Source organism: Typopeltis vanoorti, chromosome 6 (assembly GCF_054136105.1).
Source record: "Typopeltis vanoorti isolate ZY-2024b chromosome 6, IOZ_Tvanoo_1.0, whole genome shotgun sequence".
In the NCBI taxonomy this organism is placed as follows: Eukaryota; Metazoa; Arthropoda; class Arachnida; order Uropygi; family Thelyphonidae; genus Typopeltis; species Typopeltis vanoorti.
In genome coordinates, this window is record NC_143554.1 from 133,687,054 (window position 1) to 133,710,493 (window position 23,440).

General features: G+C 34.4%; 1 protein-coding gene across 3 annotated transcripts in view; it reads right to left on the bottom strand.

Annotated features, from left to right (window-relative positions):
• The window catches only part of Synd (protein kinase C and casein kinase substrate in neurons protein Synd), a 323,165-nt gene that overhangs the window by 172,302 nt on the left and 127,423 nt on the right, over positions 1 to 23,440 (bottom strand). For all 3 annotated transcript variants that reach the window (XM_090394452.1, XM_090394450.1, XM_090394451.1), the window contains exon 2: positions 2,915 to 2,986. The gene's annotated coding sequence lies outside the window, so the exon portion shown is untranslated. The remainder of the gene's footprint in view (positions 1 to 2,914; positions 2,987 to 23,440) is intronic.

The window sequence follows — 23,440 nt, forward strand, 5'->3', positions numbered from 1 at the left end:
GGGTGTATTTTTGCTATAGTCATTATTTATAAATGTATTGCTAATAATTTTTAATTCTTGTTTAAGAGCTTGTTCATTAGAGTAAATTGTTATAGCTCTGTTTTTGAGGGTGTTAATGACTCCAAATTTTTGTGAAGGGTAGTGATATGAGTTAGCATGTATATATTGGCCAGTATGTGCAAGCTTGCAGTAAACAGTGAAGGATAGACAGAGTGAGGGAAGATGTGTGACCAGTGTATCAAGGAAAGGGAGGATTTCTGATTTTCAAGTTCAATAGTATATTGTATGTGCTCATGTTGTTTGTTCAGGTGGCTAAGGAATGTGCTTAAAGTTTGGCGACCGTGTGTCCAGTAACAAAAACATTGCCAACATATCTAAGCCAAACTGTAGGTTTTAGAGTAAAGAAATCAAGAGCACATTGCTCAAAAGTTTCCATGTAAAAGTTAGCAAATGGGGGGGGGGGGGGAATAGAGGCGAGTCCATGCCTGTATCTTCTTTTTGCAGAAATTTATTTTGCCACATGAAGTAATCGGAACGCAGTACATGGACAAAGAGAGAAGTAATGTCGAGTGGAAATTTGTTCTGTAGGAGAAGAATTGTATCATTGATTGGGACATTTGTGAAAAGGACAGAAACGTCAAAACTGACTAACAAATCATCTTTGCCAAGTGTTATGTTTTTAATGTTGTTTATACAGTGTTGTGTGTTCTTTATATAGGAGGGGGGGATGACCTACCAACTCCTTGAGTGTTGATGCTAATTTCTTGTCTAAGTGATAATTAGGGCTGTCTATTCCCTCAACTATCAGCTGAAGTGGAACGTTATGTTTGTGTACCTTGGGAACACCATATATTCTGGGAGAAGGGGCGTAATAGGGTATAAGTTTTTTAACAGTGTCTGATGGCCAAGAAGTGACAGGCTTAAGTAATTTCAGTTTTTTCTTTATCCTGTTCGTCAGATTATAGTTCACAAGTTGACAGGTGCTGTTATCGGAGACTAGTTGATTCATTTGATGGATGTAAGTTGATCTGTCAAGGATGACCGTTGCATTACCTTTGCCCAATTTTGTTATAATTATATCTTGATTAGCTTTTAATGACTTGATTGCTGCTAGATCTGTTTTTGTAAGATTGCTACATATGGTTTTCTTTTTATTCAAAACATTGCTGGTTTCTAAACGAATATTATCAGCTATATTATTTGGAAGAGACTTAATGCCTCTTTCTATATGGTATATAACATCCAGTTTATTAACAGTTCTAGGTGCTACTGTGAAGTTTAGGCCTTTATCAAGTAGTGCAAGTTGACTGTTATTTAAGGTGTGGTTAGATAAGTTGATCACATGACAATTGCTTATATGTGGTTGGTCGGTCTACACCCGACACCAAATTTATTAGAAAAGTACTTGCTCATTACATCATACAAAAACTCTGGTATGAGCAGAAATTTAAAGAAGTCTGTGAAATTTTGATTAACCACCCTAATCTTAATAATGGTGGCATAAAAATTCCAAGAATTTGGACGGCACACATTCAGCCCACTTAGTTTCCAGCAAGCCCTGACTTTAGGATTCCAAGCAATTTTCAGCTTTTATTGGCCTATCCATACCAGTTGGCTGTAATTTATATGTATACTTATATAAGTAATATTTTTTTTTTATTTATTATCTATTAATTTTTCCTTTTTGTAAACCTTTTTGTAAGCTCTCAGGTAAAATTCACAAAACTTTCATAGTTTCTACATTCTGCTTTGAAATAATGTTGGATCTTTAATATCCACGTTTTCTATGTAATTTACATGAGCAAAATGAAGCCATATAGCTCCTTCTTTAGTAATTACTTTTATGCACCGACCAAGAGCTCACTTGTGAAAAATACATTTCTCTGACAATGGATTTCTTCAATACTAAATTAGAGTTTTTGCTCTCTTAAGCTTTCTGCCTTGGAGAGTTATTGGGCATCCAGGGATTTGGGTCTGTTGGGATGTCTCAGTGGATGCTTTTCCATGGAATATGAGTGGTTCTTCTCAGTAGTAGAGTGAGCTTGTTGCTGAGAAGAGCCACTGCTGAGTTAAATGATCCTTTGGATCACTCATTGTTGGGTGATCTGAGGGATTGCCTGAGTTTTTGGAGAGGCAACACTGCACATAAACAAGCTGCCTCATCTCTGAAGAGAACCAGTTTGAAACAGCTGTCAGGTCGGTCAAACCTTTATAAATGCACTAATAAAAGGTGAACATATGGACGCTTGGGGAGTGGTCATGTTCTTTTAAGTAGTGCAAGTTAAGCAACTCCGATGCCGGGGATTGTATTCTCATAAGCTCTCAGGTCAAATTTACAAAACTTTCATAGTTTCTACAAACATTTGGTTTTGAAATAATGTTGGATCTTTAAAATTCACTTTTCTATGTAATTTACATCATTGAAATGAAGCCATATGGTTCTTTCTTTAGTAATTAATATCAAAGAACATCATTCAAAGTTTCATTCATATTACTCCAAAAATTTCAGCGAGTGATGGTACTTTTGTAAAAAATCAAACAAATGTGTCAAAAGTTATAATGCATTTTGTTAAGCTGAAACCTGTTTCATCTTAAATTTTTTTGCAATTTAATTAACAAAACAAAGAAAATAAATAAGATTTAATTATTTAGCAGTTAACATTTTGCTGCTTTATACATGTAGACAGACTTCAGTAGTGCTGGTTATTTAATCACCATTATTTTCTAACCAAGAGAGAAAAAACATTCATGTATTGAAAATAAATAAAAGAACTTAATATGTACATAAGGAGAATAACATTTTGTGCTGACCTCTGTAAAGTACCACAAAGCTGAAAGGATGAAAATGTCATTCCCCATAAGATGAATGATGTATACTATGGTTATATTGTATATCTCATAAAAACACACATACCTCAGCAAAGAAAGATATATTTCACTGGTAGATCAATAAATTATCATAATTGGCTCTGACAACCACACGTTTCTGAGAAAAGAAAACGGAAAGAAAATGATAAATTAATAAAAGTAAATAAATCTGTGACATTTCAGTGAAATATCTCTGCATATTATTAATATAAGGTAAGTGAACCATTTAATGTGAAAACTCAATATATTACAATGGAATTATAATAAGATACAACAAGATATATACACACTGATTTCAAAGTAATATACTGCAAAAACTATGTAGAACAACTTGGGGTGCCTCAGCAACAATGGTTCGCTGCACTGCTCTTGGTCTCGTTTACTATACAGCTGAATACTGCTCACCCGTATGGCTGAACAGCGCCCATGGTTGATGTACAGCTTAACACCACTATGCGCTTATTTCTGGAACTGTAAAATCAACCCCAACCTACTGGCTCCCAGTGCTAAGCAACATCCTGCCTCCACACATCCAACTTTCTTCTACATGAATACAGCAAAATCATGGAAATCCGAAATCTTCCAATCCATGAAGACATCCCAGCCCTAGAAATAAACAGGCTAAAGTCAAGGCACCCTCCAATCTTAACAGCAAAAAATCTTGCTGAGACAAGTTTCGACATGGAGGAAAAGTGGAAAGAGTCCTGGTGTAACACTTCAACAGGGATCTTCCAAGAATTAGTGGACCCAACACAGATAACTTTGGGTTTTGACCTACCTCGGAAAACTTGGTCTGCCCTTAACCGAATCCGCACCAACCATGGCAGATGTGCAGACCACTTTTACAAATGGGGCATGATTGCCTCACCCAGGTGCAACTGTGGATCACCCTGCCAGACAATTAATCATATTATAGCAGAATGTGTCCTACGTGCATACAGTGGAAACCTGTCAGACTTCATCCATGCTACACCAAGTGCAGTCGATTGGATAATCAACCTAGACATTCAGTTGTAGCCTATTCTTGAGTGTCTCTTTTATGACTGTATTATGTCTTATTATTGTATATATGTCTATTACTATGTGCATATATATTAAGGATTAATGTAATGTAACTTTTCATTTGTGAGCCATACACTAAATAATAAATAAATAAATCAAAGTAATGCCTGCACACTGATTCATGGAGATCGGTTAGTGCACATTCATCACTTGGAAATCAATACATAGTCTTGTGAATCATAAATAACCTTAGCTATATCAGAGAAAAGGAACTGAAAATCAAACTCAGACTTACTCGAAACTTAAAGTCTGGTATTTGAATATTTCATGCCAAAAAACTGAAACAGCCTGAAATGTTTGCAGAGCTACATTTTGTCTATTAACTAAATATGTTCTCTGACTGGTCTGCTGGATCAAAAACATGAGTTTAAGAAAATAAACTTTGACAAGCCCATATGAAACAAGTATGTCCTATCTGATAATTCATGCCATTGGATAATTGAAGGATTATTTTATTTATTTATTTAGCTGCATTTCCAATCAGAATCTTCACAGCACAAAGAATTTGTATTGCATCACAGTATGCAAGCACACTAACAATCGATTATTAGTGGGAACAATAATAATTGTTATAGACATAAGAAAAGAACTAATATTCTGTTTTGGCACTCTCTAATATTGGATAAAAAGAACTTCACAGGATTAATGTTACTTTTAAAACAATTGCCTCCGAAATTTTGGTAAATTAATATAGCAAATACTTAAGTTTTATTTATTTATTAATTTTGAGAGTACTGTGTCATTGCTGCTGACTTTGAAAACAGTCTTTCTGCTGTAATAAATTTCTCTGTAGCACTATGGTTTTCTTACAACTAATCCATCTTGAAAAATTTAGGATATACATTTGATAGAATTTTTCTGGCAAGTTTAAACTGGCAAAAAACCCTTTAGATCCATCAACAACAGCAGTATTGAAAGCATAGTCAACAAGTACTGACTAGCCTTAACAATGGTAGCAAATGTATATTTCTTATGTTCTTCGAGACATGTTAACAGATCTTTACTGTCCATAGCAAGCTAATTCAGAGGTACAAAGCACTTCAACTTCATACATATCTAGGTAGGAGTTTGTTTTTAGGTGAATAGATGAGGGCTGCTAGTTTAATATGTGATATGAAGCTTATATTTATATTGTATATTATCCTAACATGCCATGGAGTCAAAGACTCATCTAGGAGATTCCTTTGTTATATGCTTACTTAATCACACCATGCCTGAACCTTCCAAACGGCTAGGACGTCTATAGACGTCCAACTAAATTTGGATATGTTTCAGCCCACCTGTTTAAAGAACCTGGATAAGAAGTGCAATTTGACCCTCATGTCCATTAGAAAGTGTGATAAACCCTCACGCTGAAGAGAACGGTTAATCGGATTATCTCGCGTTCGTAGCTACTCTCAGTTGCCTATAACAAGAAACGCACTTCCTTGTTCCATGCTGGTCAACTGGATTTTAGTTATATAGGATAAACTAAAAATAGAGAAATTATTTATATTTTTGTTTTCTCTTTTTATTGTACAATACAATAAAAAGAGAAAATTTTAATGTCTGGACAAAATAAAGATCTTTTATAATTTGTTCACTTAAAAATATTTAAGTGAACAAAGCCTTACCTTGGAGAACTAATTTAATTTTTTATTTTTTTTGCGATAATTTTTTTCTAATCGCTTACTAGACAAAAGATTTTTCTTTGTTCTCGAAGAAATTTAATTCACGATAATTATTTGAAATATTCTTTTAAAAAAAGAAAAGAAAAGAAAACCGGCTGCCGACGTTCCAGTTTATATTATTTTTATTTTTGTACAAAACCTTCGAAATAGAATAATACTTCACAGATTTCCTTTAGGACATGCTTGAGCAACTTTGCTTTATAGAGAATAACATGAAATTCTTTAATCATATTACTAAATTTTTTCTTCATGTTGTATAGTGATCTACTGTTCTTTGTACTTTCTTTGTACTTTTCACTTTCTTGGTTTCCTTGTATAATTGGTCATTACAAAATGAAATTAACAGTTATGATTTAAATTTATATTTTCTGCATAATTCAGATATTTTATTCTCCAATTTTTAAAGTAAGCGATAGATTTGCTTATTTTTATCATTCAAAATATGTATATCAAAATTTCATTTCCTTTCACAATAGAATTGAACTTTATTTCGCCTCTGATAGTTTAACCCCCCCCCCCCGTGGCATTACTATCACACGCCCGAAAACCGTTATGAAACATAGGTACAGTTTTTATTTAATTCGTTATTTTCCTCTAGTAATTGTTCCACATAACTTTAATTTTTCGATACTGAAACTATGTGGTGATTATTATAAATTAACAAATTATAAATCAGACAATATACATATTATTTATGTATATTGTCTGATATTGAGAGACCCCTTTACTGGGGAAAGGTTACTGCATTACAATGGATAATTACTATATGTGTCCTGAACTCATTGATTTGCTTTTACAGCATTGTACAGATAGTTATGGTACTGTAAATGCAAAAAGGCGAAATATGCCTCCAGATCTCGCTTCAGGAAAGCTATCGAAGGGGGAAATCCGAGCTTATCAGTGAGGGAAAGTCTTTGCACTACCTTGGAAAGACAAAAAAGATGTTTTTCTGCTGTCTTCCCTGCACAATCCATCAACGGAATCCGCGGAGAAGCATGGTTTGAAGAAAGAAAAACCCATTGCTGCGTGTGCATACAATGACACTATGGGTGGAGTCGACAGGTGCGATCAGCAGCTATCATTCTACTCTGTAATGAGGAAACAGAATAAAAAATATTACAAAAAAGTGTTTGGACATGTATTAGATTTTGTTATTTGGAACAGTTTCCTCCTGCACAAAAAAAAATGTTTGTCTACCATAACATATCTAGAATACAGAATAGAAATTGCAAAAGCATTGCTGCATGCACATGCGCCTTCTTCAGCAAGCAGAAAAACAGGAAATCCTGCCAGACATCTGAGGTTGAACGCTGCTAACTCAAACCATTTTCCCGAAAATCTACCACTAACGGCTAATAAAAAAAAACTGCATGCAAATGTCATGTATGTAATAAAAAAAATATCAGAAAGGAAACAAAAATCCGGTGCCCTGAGTGTAAAACTGCTTTGTGTGTTTACCCTTGCTTCAAGGTATTCCACACTGTTCAAGAATTTTAAATTCTGAACAGTATGAAATAAAAAATGTTTGTTTTCAAGGCCATCAAAACAGTCCTTTTCAGGACTACAAATATTGATAGAGATACCTGAATGAACTGTTTCCTTTTCATCTTGAAGGGAATTTTTAAGTTCTTTTTATGACAGAATGATATTTTCGAAGGAATAAAATATAAGAGGAACTGGAATACTCTTTCCAGTTCCAGAGGAACTGGAAAGAGTATTCCAGGTAAAGTATTTCACCAAAACAATAAAAAATAATGAAATAAAATCTACCCTATATACATATAAAATGATAAGCCTTTTTATGTCATGTTTTTTGGAACGTTTTGAAACTCAGGGGCTACCCTGAGTGTAGAGTTTTCAAAATTTGAGTCATCAGAATTCGAATATGTATGTATGTAATACATAACATTTGAATGGAGAACTGGCCTACCAGACCGGAACACGGGGGGTTGGGCATAGCCCCCCCTAGTTAATAAATGAAATATATAAATAATAACGGGAACATTTTCACCTTGCCAACACTCAGCATTGATGTGATATGGGTTCCAAATTTCTTGTTTCGGAGATATATATTACAAAGTTTTGTAATAAAAATTTCTGCTACAATGAAGTTTGGCAGAATCAACAATATTATTACTACCTTATTTTCTGTTTCTCATGTGGCAGAAAAACAGTAAAATGTCACTCTTATAATTATATGAGATGTTATAATGGCAAAAATAGTAAGAAAAAAAAAAGTCATTTGCACTTTCTCTTCAAAACACAAAGAAAGAACATTGTAAATTCAGCCAGTGGAAAAGAAAATACTACATATTTTTCTTCTGTTATCTGATTTTTTTTCTTGTAGTACAAAGAAGAAATCACTGCATATAACATAGGGTCTGCATGAGGGAAAAAATCTGGAAATTGGTTACATTATAACGAATAGAGAAATCATGTCAGAAAAATTATTCACGTAAGATTCTAATCTCAGCAGACATAACATTTTCTTCTAGATTACATATCTAAAGTAACTGAACCTTTGCTACTATTTTACACTAAAATGAATGGGTACGTTCCCCAAGTGATTTACATTTTTTACATTTGTAACAGCTGTCTTGCGAACGATTTATGAAATAAATTATCTGAAATATCCGCAGATTGATTAGGTCTATACCCCCCCCTCAAAAAAAAGAAGATTATGAAATGCATATGCACCTTTTCTTTGAAAATAATTCAAATCCTCTTTTTCAAGATAATTGTATGATTTAATTTCTAATTTTTGATAAAAGTGAAACTGATCATTATAAATTAAGCAATTATTTTGGCATAAATAATGTATAAGCATGTAAACAAAATGTCAGTATTTCTGTTAGGATATAGGTAATCAACAATCGAAAAGGAAACAAGACATTCTTGACATATTCGGCACTACAGCCTGAGGCACTTTAGTACGACTTTAGTGTTCTCCCCTTTCTTCTCAATAGCACTGAGTAAGCCTTCAACTTTTCCTCCAGCTAAGAGGATATTACCAAGTATTTATAAGACGTAGATTATTTCAGAAATAGCTTCCAGCAGCAGAAGTAATATTTAGATTTTTTTAAAGAAAAACAAACAAAATAATACTACTGAACTTTCTTTTGTGTGGTATGCATATAAACAATTTTGCATAGTGAAAATATAGCATATTATTTCTAAAATTTCACATAATTTCAGTGGACAGTAGAACAGCTGATTTTAGATTGCAAATAAATAGAACAGAATTAGAAGCTTCGCGGTACAATCTGATTGCCGTATATCTTTTGTCAAAATGGTAAAATGAAGTAATTGATTTTGAATGATGTCTAGAAAAGCTTTCAAACCTGTATAGAAATTTAGCGTAGTTATGCAATTCAGTTCCAGGAGAGAATAAGGAGGCGGGGGGGCATTAGAAAATCTTCAAAATGAGCAAAAATTTCGAATCATTCCGTATATGATATTTTTCACATATTTTCAACATATCTACGAGGATATGCATTAGATATTATCATAATATGCATAATACAAATAAATAAATAAATAAAAGACAACAAATCACTGCTAAAATATCATTGGATATAAATTTTTGATACTAAAAAGACACAATCGGAAACCAAGTAATGCAATTTAGCATTTTAATATTTTTTTTTTATTCTGTCTTTATGAATAACAAAAAATCGTTTCTAAAACTGAAATGTGATGATTCATATAATGCTATTTGGCTAGAAACAAAAGCAAAAGGACATATTTATTTCAATAAATATTATTTAAAAATATTAATATTTGACATAATATTTTCAAAGCAAACATTTGAAAATTCTGAAATTCGAAAAAAAAAGTATTCAATTATTATACGTAAAGTGAAAGAACAATCAGTGCAACTCTTCCGGTGCACTGATTTGTAGAATAAAATACTCCAAATTTACTATCACTAAATAGATTCATTGCAAAAGCTGATCAGTGGTCATTTCAGGATTGATTTCTTTCGCATATGTGAAATTCGTTTCAATTTTTGGGAAGAGACATAATAAATCATTTTAGAGGCAAGAAAGGTCAAATAACTTAGGACAGTAAATGAAATTCTAAGCAACACAATAGACGTAAAGACAGGGGGACACAAAGGTCACTCAGCAACAGTTAATCCACTAATGGCTATAGAATAGCCGTAACGAGATTAACGGTGGAGGAAGGTAATGGCATGATAAAAGGTAGAATGCCGACGAAGTTTTGATCCATGAAAAAAGCTAGGGAGAGCTGACTATATCATCCACACCAGCTGGTTAGGAGGTTAAGCACATTCAAATTATCTGCAGACACCACTCTCAGGCATTCCAATCATTCACAACTCTCCACACAGAACACTTGATTCTCACTCCCTTGCTCACATCCTCTTTAATGCTTCTAATGAAGACCTCTTATTCTTCCCCAATGTCTCACCATTTTATGAAAAACCTCTTCAACATTAATCCTACAGCAACCCCTTACCAACTTGTTTCTATCATATCATCACTCTTCTTGTATCCACTATAGACTCTGCTAATTGCATCTTCACAACCTATCTTCATATTCAACATTCCAGATATCAGAAACTACCTCAGTCAATCGTCTCTGGACCCTTTCCAACATCTTCATTCTTTTGAAAACCAGGTGACCAAATCTCTGTGCAGTAGTCCATATATGGCCTTATACAATGGAACCAGAATCTCTTTACTGCTATAAGTCAGAGTCCTTTGCATCATTCCCAGAAGTCGTTGTGTTGTCCTCTAAATTTTAGATCCTTATCCACCATCACCCTAAGGTCTCTTATTTCCTCCACCAAGAGCCTAATTCTACATCCCATCTTTGTTTACCAAATTTTAAAACCTTACATTTCGCAACATTGAACTGGCATGCCCACTCCCATGTCCATTCACTCAGTCTATTCAAGTCTTCTTGTAAGGCCAGAACATCTGCTCTACTCCTCATAGTTAATCTCAACTTTGCATCATCTACAAACAACTGAATATCCCTAACAAAATCTTCTCCAATATCATTAACATACAGGCTAAACAGCAATGGCCCTAAAACAGATCCCTGAGGCACACCACTAGTGACTTTCCTCTTCAGGGATAATATTGCTTCCCTATACACAACTTGCAGATACCTGTCAGATAGTCAATCTCCAATCCAATGCACTAGTCAAGGGATCGGCAACTGGTGGCCCGCGGGCTGCATGCGGCCCAAACTTGAATTTTTGGTGACCCATTAAAGATTGACCATACTTACATGGCATGTGGCCCGTTTAAATAATACATTTTATAATATGAATAATAAATTTAAAATAATTTTATACCTATACTTCGTGATATCGCCGTGCAACTTCACATGAGTCAACCGTGTAAGTCATCATGAGTGGGGATAACAAAGACGACTTCATCCGACGACAACAGAGATTTTGGCGCACTTTCGCAGTCGCATTCCCTGGTCAATCTTTTAATATAATTCAATAACATCAACTATTATTTTCAGAGGATGTATGTTTGTTAAAAATAATTTCAAAACTGGGTTCAAGAAAACGTAAAATTGCAGATGAAGGAAGGTGATTTAATGCTGAATGGAACAGCAAGCATTTCTTTATTGAAAATGGGGATAAGTCCCTTTGTCTTATTTGTCATAAAAGTGCTTGTGTTATGAAAGAATATAATATTCAATGTCAGTACAAGAATGTCGTAATCTTGTAATCTCGTACTTTAAATATTTCTGTATAATAAAAATTGATAACTTAAGTATTTTTTTCACTCACTATTTTCTCTTAATTAAACGCTTGTGGCCCGATTATAAAAAATAAAAGTTGAATGTGGCCCTCAAGTCCGAAAAGGTTGCCTACCCTTGCACTAGTCTAATATCCAACCTTATCCACTCAACTTATCATGTGGTATTCTATCAAAAGCCTTTTAAAAAATTTAAGTATAACACTGTGTATCCATCACCCTTGTCCAATGAAATTGGACAAGGGTGATGGATATTATAATAAATAAATAGATTACTAAAACATGACATCCTTTTAGCAAATCCGTACTGTCCATCAAAGATTATAGCACTTTTGTAAATTCAAATTCTGAATACTGAGTCTTACTAGCCACTCCAATGTTTTAATTACCACACCTGACACACAGACTGGTCTATAATTTGATGTTTGAGTTCTGTGACCTCTCTTGTCAAGTAGTACAATTTTCCCTTCTTTCCACTCCTTTGGAACTTGACCTAATATAAGATTCATATTAAACAAGTATGTCAAGGTAGATGCACTGACAGATTCCTTCAAAATGCCTCATGATATATCATCAAATCCCACAGTCTTATTAACATCAAGTTTGCTGATATACTTCTTGCTCACTCACGATCACTTTTTTTGGCTGGCTATATATCGAAGGAACTCCAGTTTTTTTTTTTTTTTGCTTCGTTAGCTAACTGCTGCTCATGCTGTCCTTTTTGCTATCCTTATCAAATCGACCTCCTTGCCTGTTCTTTGTACTACTCATGGAATTGATCATTACCACTTATCTTATGTTGCCTTTATAATGCCTTCTTTCTCTGTATTGCATGCTTAATCTCTTCGTTCATTCATTTCAAATCCACCTTATTTAACCTTCTGACCATTTAAGAATACATTTAGACATTGCTTCTACTGGACAGTTCTTGAATATCATCCAAGGAGCATTGATCTCCTTTCCACCAAACTCCTCATTCCATGCTACACCTGCCAGCTGTCTCCCGAGCTTCTCGAAATCAAAAGCCTTGTAGTTTCACGTATAACCTTTCCTTACAGAAGTCCTCACATGGCTGGCAACCATCCAAGTAATCACTTCATGTTCATTCACTTATACCAACTGGAGAGAGATCGGGAGACATTAGGTGATTTTAATAATGGGTGATTTTAAAATCACCCATTATTAAATTATGGTGAATGGGTGATTTTAAAATAAAATATGGGTGAATGGGTGATTTTAAAATCACCCATAAGGGTGATCATTATGGGTGATTTTAATTATGACATCCTCTGATGAGATGATTAAATATAAGACCTTCAAATTCTCGCATGCCTTCTGTTACACACTGCCTGAGGTAGTCTCAAAAAACTCAAGAAACACATTTCCTTTACTTCCGGTTGCTATCTCATCATTCCAGTCTATATTGCCATAATTAAAATCACCCATAATGATCACCCTTTCATATTTGCTTATACATTTCATGGTCACTATCCTCCATATTACCAAGTTTATAGCAACATCTGACCAAGTATTTCATTCTATTCACCTCTAGCTCATACCATACTATCTCAAAACCACTGCCACAATTTCCCCCTTGCTTCTCTACCTTGTATGGACATAACTCTTTTTCTATCATCAATAGCACTATCTCCCTTTTACCCTTTTTTTTTCATGAAAAACATTATACTCTTTCATCTCTATTCCTGTCAGGATGTCATCCTTCTCCAACTATGTCACTTATTCAAACAATTTTGGGGTGAATGAACTCAATCAATACATCCATTTCACATCTCTTGTTTCTAGAACTTTAGCATTCATATACAAATATAACAGCTCATTCCTGGATCTATAACCAGTTTCACTGATACCACTCATTAGAAGTGATTTCTCCATACCTTCCTTGAGCCATTTCTTCTCCTTACCCATCCCAGAACCTCCTTCAAATCCATCTATTTTCACTACATCCCAGGCCATCCTTCCCTTCTTGTATATGCACACATTTTCATCCTCTTTGAGCATCAATCTTTATTTCCTAGAAAATAAACCTTGTGCATCTTCTTGTATACCACACCTCTAATAATCAAATCCCTACAATGCCACTTGCAAATATTTTATTACCTCTTTCATACTGACATCATTTGTGTTCATCTTCTTTGCTCTTCCATACATATCTACAATTCTTTTCATTTCACTCTGCATCTGTGTCATCTTCACCAACACAGCTTTCAAATTTGCCACTTTTTTGCTATCATTCACTCTTGCTATTTACTGCCAGTCACACACTCGTTAACAGTGTACCCAACTTGCCATTACTTGTACTGTGTTTTTCAATATCATTATTGCCTGCTTATTGTCAAACTGAACTCTTTTCCTTGCTATCACTTCCACACAATTTTCCTCATCTGTCATTCCAGTTACAATGCCATGTTCCCTACTCATATTTAAACAAGCCTCATAATCCATCAGAATATCCTACATACCCACACTCGCTCTTTTCTCTTATTCAGCCTCTTCACATAAACATCTGTAACATCTTCCTATGCATACATACATTCACAGCACCATACTATTTTTGAAAAACACACACCATTTACTTTACTTGCGTTTCACATGGATCTACACAACAATCTTCCTTTCGCTGCCATTTTGTATTAGTGTAATAAAAAGAACAATGAATTTATAGTAATAGCACCTAACAAATTAATTCAAACACCATGTTCCACACTACATTATCTCACAGTAACACTCAATCTACAAATTAGACAATATCAGCACACATTAAATATAAAATTTACTTATCTTGTCACAGTCCACATGACAACCAAAGCACTTCTGGCTATCATTTTGGAAGTGCCTCAATATAAGAGATAGTTTTGCTATGGAGTATTAAAAGAGAATACAATAAAGGAACATCTAGAAATTTTATCTATTTTATAGGAATTATAGCTACTGGAAAAAAGCATGATAAATGTAGTTTCTATGCATGCTAGTATTGTTGGGCTTAGGGGCATGATTGTGCAAATACCTTCCAGTGCATGTGCGTGTTAGCTTTCTATAAACAGAAAATATAATGAGCATCTGAACGGCATGCAATTAATGTGCCTTGTGAGGGATAGACAGTTATTTCAATTTTTTGTGTATTGAGGATGTTGCCTAAAAATATATCTAATGCATCTGGGACAGGGAGCCAAATAACAAACACATCATCTACATGGCCACATGTCAACAACGTTGGTCTCTGTGTTCTGTACAAAAATTTAAGGGAAAAAGAGACAGAAACCATTGTGAGATTGCAGTCCCAAGTTGTTTGTATATTTCTCTTTTACCATGTAAAATGCATGCAATCACTGTAAATGAAATGGATATTAGAAGTGCATGGAAAGCTTTGAAAAGATGCAGTATCTGAATGTGTTCATACAAATCAAAGAACAATTAGAATGGAAGTAATGAATGTGCAATATCTTAACGAGCAAGAAATCCATAAGATGTGGAAGGAATATCATAAGAATAATATGAGAGAAGTTATGAAATAAAATTTTTCTGGCCTGCATTTTATGAGTAACGTAAGGAAAGCTAAGTTTGAAATATGAAAGTACAAATATAAAAAGAAATTTGCTATGCAAAGGCAACTCAAAATAATTTATTGTTATGCTACAAGTAAAAGAAAGAATGAATGCAGAATAACTTTACTGAATGCAGATGGTATCCTTGTATCAGAAGCAAAAGTAATAGTTAGAATTATTAGTAGTCACTTTGGCAAGATCTATAAACCTGATGGACATAACTTAGTGTGCAGTGCCAATGCTACATTGGATGAAGAGATATAAGTGCATGAGAAGGAGATTCTAGAGCTGTGGAATAAAATGGATAAGAATTTTGCAATTGGGACATATGGGATATCAGCACATTTAATAAAAGAATGTTCAGCTGAACTGGCTAGGCTCTTGATATATTTGTATAATTTCAGTCTTAGATCAGGAAAGATCCTACAAGAATGGAAATACTGTATGATAATCCCATTGTGCAAGGGTGGTGCAAAGATAAATGTATATCTCTGGAGTGACTGTGAAGATTTTAGAAAAGTTGGTAGGAACTCGCATAGAGAAATGATGGATAAAGAAGCTATACATTGCAAGGAACAGCATGGGTTTACTAAAGGGAGGTCATGTCTGAGCAATTTGTTCATATTTCATAATAATGTCATGGCTGAGTTGTATAAAGTAAATGGATACACTATGATACTGTTGGACTTTGCTAAGGCATTTGATAGAATACCACATGAAAGGCTCTTGAATAACTTGGAGAATATGAGACTGGAATGGGGGGGGGGGGGGTAGAACAAGATGTCATCCTTGGAAATTGTATAAGGAGGGTGTGAGCAGAGAAGTGAGGAACATGTTCCTTACATGGAGAGTAGTTGGTGAGTGGAATGCATTGCCTGAGCATGTTGTGAATGTAGACATGGTGAATCCATTTAAGGCACACTTGAATGAGCTTTGTGTGTGAACGTCTCACAATGAGTCTTTGACTCCATGGAGGTCAAATGTTAATAATAATAATAATATAAACTAGTGGCTTGGATAAGCAGGAGGCTGATTGACAGCTATCAGACCATGATATATATATATATATATGGTATAAGTGATACATATTGATGAGGGGTGTGAATCTGCCAGATTTAAGGTGAAGGACTAATGGATTACCCAGGGATCAGGTTCTTGGACCATTTTCATTTAATCTATGCATCAATGATATTGGAAAATGCCTAACAGGAGATGCTACTAATATACAACATTTACATAGTGATTTGAATAGGTTGGAAGTGTGGGTAAATGATGATGGCTATCAATTCAATGTAAGTGTGAAGTGATGCACTTTGGAGTGATGGGGAAACTTTAAAGGAAGTAGAGGAGATTAGAGATCTACGGGTGATGGTGGTCAAGGACCTGAAATTCAGGGGCCACATTGCACAAGTTGTGAAGATGTCACATCGGATAATGGCATTGATGCAGAGGACCTTACATACAGAAATAGAGAGGTTATGATGCCATTCTATAAGGTCTTGATCATGCCTCATATGGATTATTGTGCACAGATTTGTTTGCCAGGTTTTTTTTGGTGATGAGGATATGTTGAAAAGGGTACAGAGAAGATTCACAAAGGTAGTCAGTGATCTTTGGAATGTGGAGTATGAGGACAGATTGGGAGAATGTAAGTTGCAGAGCCTCTTGAATTGGAGGAAGATGGGGATTATGATTGAGACATATAAGCTAGTTTGGGGTTGTTATCGGATCAACATGGAAGAAATTTTTCATACAATGGGAGAGGGAAGGAGAACAAGAGTCTATTGCTGGAAACTGTATAAGGAGGATGTGAACAGAGGAGTGAGGAGTAAGTTCTTTGCATGGAGAGTGGTTGATGAGTGGAATGCATTGCCTGGGTGTGTTGTGGGTGTAGACACATTGAATCAGTTTAAAGCACGGTTGTATGAGCGTTGTGTGCAATAGTGTGTACCTTACACAATTAACATCTGACTTCATGGAAGTCAAATGTTAATAATAACAATAACAACGATAACTGTGCATGTGATAAATGACAGAGAAAGAAATCCATAAAACTCTGCTACTTCTGTATGAGGAGAAAAACTAACTGATCATCAAGCTGAAAAGTCCTTATAAAGGCGACTTGTATCCTAAATGAGATTTAAACTCAGGTCTTTCCAACAATGAGAATGTATTATGTTGTCTTTTAACAAGAGTTTCTTGGTTCCGAGTACTAGTACTTAGCAAGTTTTTAATTTTTATTTGTAATCAGCACTCAATATAAAACTTAATGAGTCTGAATCCAAATTTTGTATATTAATTAATGATTACAAAATGAAAAAACAATCACCTGTGTTCATTTTTACTACTTGTACTTGTTTACCTTTATTAATAATGCTCTGTTCATCATCATATCTAAATTCTAACATAACACTGAATGAATTTGGATTTAGAAAAAAATGTGTCATCTAGGACTAACATTCAATTAATAAAAATTAATTTTCTTAATTGCAAAGTTAATAAAATTTATATATAAATTTATACACACATGTGCATATGTGCTATAAAAAAATTACAATAAGCACTAAGGAATAGTATTTATTATAGTAAAGTAGCATAAATGAACAACTCTTTCGGCAACATAACATACATCATGTGGACTGACTAGGGATCTTCAGCTGTTTGCTGATGACATAATGTTGAGGGGGGGCGCATTATAAGTAGCACTATATGATGTTAATTCCCTTCAGGGAGAACTAAATAGACTTTTGGACTTGGACAAAGGAGTGGAGTTATAGTTTTAATATTAATAAGTGCAAGGTGTTGCATTTTGGAGTGCAGAAATATAAGGTTGTGTACCATACTGATGGCGCTGTACTGCAGGAAGCGAGTGAAATTCAAGATTTAGTAGCGATGGTTGACAGTAAACTGAAGTTTAGAGAGAATGTTGCAAAGACTGCACATCACAGTGCCACACAATAAGAAGTGCACTAACATGTTGGGATAAGGAGATGGTTGTGACAATGAATAATGCACTGGTCAGAACAACACCTGGACTATTGTGCTCAGATTTGGTCACCTGGTTTTGTTTTCAATGTGATGTGGAAACATTGCAGAGGATCCAGAGAATAGTGACCAAGACAATATGAAGACTATGGAACGGTGGCTATTATGGGGGGAGAGAGAAAGAGAAATTGAAGAAATGTGGACTACAGAGGTTGGTGGATAGGAGGAAAAGAGGTAATATGATAGAGACATATAAGTTAGTGAGGGAATTTTACTGGATTAATCCAGGAGGGATTATAAAAAGAGTAGAAGGTGAGAGGAGAAGAACCAGAGGATATCTCTGGAAGTTATGTAAGATTGTGAAGAAGAGGGACGTAAGGAGAAGATTATTATTTTTTTTTTTCAGATGGAGAATTGCGAGTGAATGGAACGCATTATGAGAATATGTTGTTAATGTGAGGAGCATCAAGTATTTTAAGATTTAGTATGATAAATATGTTGTCAGTTGAATGAAAACCTCCCACGAAGAGTCTGCCAAATCCATGGAGGGTGTAATAATAATAACAACACACAGACACACACACACTATAAAAATAAATTACAATAAGCACAAAGGAATAATATTTGTTATAGTAAAGTAACATACACTCATTTTCAATCGTTTCTTTGTCATAAATCTAGGATTTTCATTCTAATTTTTTTGTGTGGCATTTAAGTAAAAATGGGAGGTTGTTATACACTTTTTAAAATGAAGTATGATCAACAATTTAAACGTATTTACAAATGTAAATTATTTAATGATAAAATCTTTTTTTTTTTTTTTAAATTTTAGTTTTCAAATAAAATAATTTTTCTACATTTGTTTAGACTGAACTCAGTCTCTGACTTGACATGTGGTCTAGACTTTACTTCAAACTCAAAAGATATCAAAATACGGAGTTTTCCAAACCCTATTTTCAACTGTGGTATGGAAGTGATTTAGTGATTTGCTGTCAAAGCGGAGCATGACATTTTGGACAAAAAAACCAAAATTATCTCAGCACCAAATATTTGAGTATTATCTTATGTCAAAAATAATTTCAATCATAACTTCTAAACCAAATACGAAAACTGGTGAGATAAGTGGATGGCACATCTACTCTCTAACCAACACTGCAACAGGTTCAAAATCTCACTTAACATGGAAGTTTGTGATTGTCTTGAGAAAGATAACAGATGTGAGACAGGTATTCTGCTTACTGGAATCCTGAAGTGGCTTCAAAAGGATCTGTCTGGTATTCACAGAGAATTTATGAATTATCTAGCCATTCCACAACACTAAATTTACAATGCTTTTTGGATGGGATGCACAAGCTGTTCAGCCAAACTGTGGCATAGATGTCATTCAAATTTTTACTTCTCTTCTCATATACGGTTTTATACATACATTAATTAAGCAATAATGCATTGATATGTGGATATGATATTTAATAGTGATTTTAATAAGTATATTATTAAAATACACAATTTTAATTATTCATGACACCTCCAAGGAGTCCATAGACTCATCACGGGAGGACATCTACTGTAGAACTCTGTCTTCACCACCACACCGAACCTCTACTACCAATCACTTACATCAACGCCATCTATTGCCCACCACCACCACAACTAGTATTTTTTGTCTGTAAATTGCGTGTGTTCTGAAGAGCCAATTTGTCTGTATGTGGGATGAAAAACCTGAGTTTCTGGGCATAAAAACCCTGCTACCTCTGTATGAGATCGGCTAACTCACCTTCTACTGAAAAAGTCCATATAAAGATTCCTCTCATCATGATGAGAATTGAACTTAGATCTTTTCTAATTGAAGGGAGCAACATACCATTGTTCTTCCAACTGAGCTATGAAGGTGCTTAGTTGCCTCTGTAGCGCAATTGAAAGAATAGCAGAACATTGCACTCTTCGATTGGAAAAGATCTGGGTTTGATTCTCGTCGTTATGAGGGGAATCCTTATAGAGCTTTTTCAATTGAAGGTGATTTAGTCCATCTCATACGGAAGTAGCAGGGTTTTTCATCCCGCACACAGACAAATCGGCCTTCAGAACACGCAATTTAAAGACAAAAAAATACTGTTCTTGGCAATGATAGGTGGTAGATGGCGTTGATGATAGTAGTGTAGTAGTAAGAGAATGAAGTAGTAGTGGAGAGGGTGAGATGTATTTGGCAAAGTTGGGGTAGAGTGTCCTCCCATGATGAGTCCTTGGACTCCATGGAGGTGCCACGTAATAATAATAATCATTTACCATACCTGATGCTTGCATTGTATATGTATGAAGTGTATTTACAATTTACAAAAACAAAACTTCATATTCCTGATATCAAGTTTTGCAGGATACTTTGATGATGAGCTCACATTATTAACTTCCTATTGACAATTTGATTCAAAATTATTATTACTACTACTTGACACCTCCAGGGAGTCCAAGGACTCATCATGGGAGGATACACTACTCTACTTTGCTAAATACATCCCATCCTCTCCACTACTACTACTTAATTCTCCAACTACGACACTACTACCATCAATGGCATCTATCACCCATTATCACCACCAGCAGCCTGTAAATTGCATGTATTCCGAAGGCTGATTTGTCTGTAAGTGGGATGAAAAACTCTAGTTTCAGGGAGAAAAAAACTCTGCTACCACAATTAGTCTCTTATTTGTTAGGATTGCCATGCGTAATGACATTAGCAGTTTCTGTTTTCAATTTGTTTTCCACAATAATTTAGTTAAATGATGTGTGTTTGTCACAGTTCTAATTGTGCTCTTAAGATGCTGGGTAGAAATCCAGCAAAATATTAGTAAATTTAATCAATTTATTTTTTCCTTGGTGTTGTTTATACCATGAAGCACTATTATTAATACTCAATGGCACCTAAGCCCTTCCATATGTAAAAATTTATTTAGTTGCTTCCTACCATACCAGCTTTGCCTATTCTGTTATCTACTTCTATATGTAATTTGCACCATCACTAAAAACTGTGCCTAAACAGTTACATTTGTTTTACTGGTTTCTCACTGAGAAGGCAGGTAATTAATCAATTAGCTTGTCACTTTTTTGCACTTTTATAATCTCTTAATAACTTAGTTTTAAAAGTTTTATAAATTTTAAAACTTATTACACAAAAATTTTTCCAAATGGTAAAAGGAAAAAAAAAATCACCACATCCAGGTCATGTTACTTTATTGCTATCTCCAAGGATTCTGTTTTTGTCTATACTGCAAACTTTTTCGAGAGAAAAATGTCAATTCGTTTTGTTTTTTTTTGTATCATCCAAGAATTATACAGCTACTTTTCAGCTTCAACGTAAAATTCAAGTATACTGGAAATACATTTACCAAACATATCAAACATGCCAGAGTAGTTGGCCGAGTGGTTAATGTACTTGCTCTCCAACCAACAGGTTGTGGGTTCAAATCCTGGCATGGGCATTGATGTTTTTTGGTGGGAGACGAATTTCATCACCCAGTGTGAGACCCTGCCCTGCTTAGTGGAGGCCTGAAGCAGCTTCAAAAAGTTCTGTGTTTGGTCTCTAGAGTAAGCCTGTGTAAAAAAGAAGTTAAAATACAAAAACAATAATGTCAATAAAAATAGGAAAAAAAATCCTTATTCCACCCATGGTAGAAAATTCACTATAGATTTGCACATAACCTTTCGTGGGTGAGAACAACATAAAAAAACATTGAAAGCATCAACTTGGATTTCCCATTGTGTAATTCCACATCATGGCACTATATAACTATTGATTCTAAAGAACAGAAATCACCGGGAAAAAAATATATTTCGATGCTGTCATTGAAAACATAATCTACATGATTTCGAGTTTTTGTAAAGCAATTCTAGAGTTCAGATGATCAGCTAAGAAGCATGATATTAGGAATTTTCTTGATTTGGTAGAAACTATCATCACAAAAGTTAATAACATTATGGAAAAACATTTGTGCAGAATACACCGACACCAAATAATATTAGAATTTAAAATTATAGCAGATACAATGAATGAAATCATTTTGATAAGGTAAGAAATGCTAAATATTACTAAATTATTTTAGATACAATCTCTGATTGTAAGTCACGTATAAACAGATAACAATTATTCACACAGTTGTAGATTTCATGCAAATATTCCTATATGTGAACATTTTTAGGGTTTTGTTCAGTAGATGACATGACTGGTTATGGATTATATGCATAAAAAATTATATAAATGAGCTGGGGAGCTAGAGATACTACAGCAATCACTCGATTAATGCGCCTCTGATTAGCACGTGATTTTTTTTCTATACACAAATTCGACTATTACACTTCTAAAATTTGATTAGTGTGCTATATATATATATCTTAAAAATAAATGTTATTTATTTTAAAAATTACCAATTTAAAATATTTTACAAAGTTATTTTTTAATGGAATACAGTACAACACTGTTTCCACGTACCCTATGTTCCAAATTTATTGCCAAAATTTATGTCGTCTGATAATTACATAGCATTTTGTTGATCATATCTCATGCCTCCTTTGCAATTTTTTTACTTACTTTTTTTATTTTAAAGTATTTTCCCAACCTTTCACCATGAGTAAAAAATTAGTGAGCAAAAAACTGGAAGTGTGAAAATGATTCGAAAATTATCCCATTGGAAGAAAAACTTGAAATAATAAACAAAAATGAACAAGGCAAGTCTAGAGCAAAGATAGGACAAGAACATAAAGACAAAGGTAAGGCTGCTTCAAGTTCATCATGCATGCACTTGAAATCAAAGTATTATAATGATTGAATTAGAGAGACTTCTTTCTACATGGATCAAAGATTGTAACCAAAAATGGATCACGCTAAGCACTGACTTTATTAAATCAAAAGCATTAAGTCTCTCTGCGACCTTGAAAGAAAGGGCAGTCAATGATGGAAAAGAAGAATTCCATGCTAGGTGGTTTGAGCGTTTCAAAAAGAGAAATAGCCTACATAATGTTCTAATCACAGGCGAAACTGCAAGTGTAGATAAGGAGGTGGCCACAAATTATCCAGAGATTTTGAAGAAAATTGTAGAAGGGGGCTATTATGACCAACAAATATTTAACGTCAATGAAGCTGGCCATTTTGGAAGCGAATGCCTTCCAAGACTTTTCTGGCCAAATCAGAGAAATCTCAGCCTGGTTATAAAGTCGAAAAGTCGAATGAAATTACTGCTAGCAATGTGTGAGCTATTTGGAAGCACATTCTTCCACATCGTGCAAATAATTTTAGAGGTTTTTCAAATGTATCTAAGTTAATTAAATCTCATTCTGAGAAATTAAGTGATTCCTAACTGCTAAATTTAGATGCACAGCAGGAAGATTCTGAAGAACATGAAGAAAATTTAATCACTGACAAGCCCAAAGAGATTTCACAGAAACAAAATAATTTTCGTACAATCGAAGTTTTTAAGCAGCAATGCTTAGAGGCTGACTCTGATGAAGAGAGAAGCAGTAAAATTTGCAGAAGTAGTACAAGAGGCAATAGGGTCAT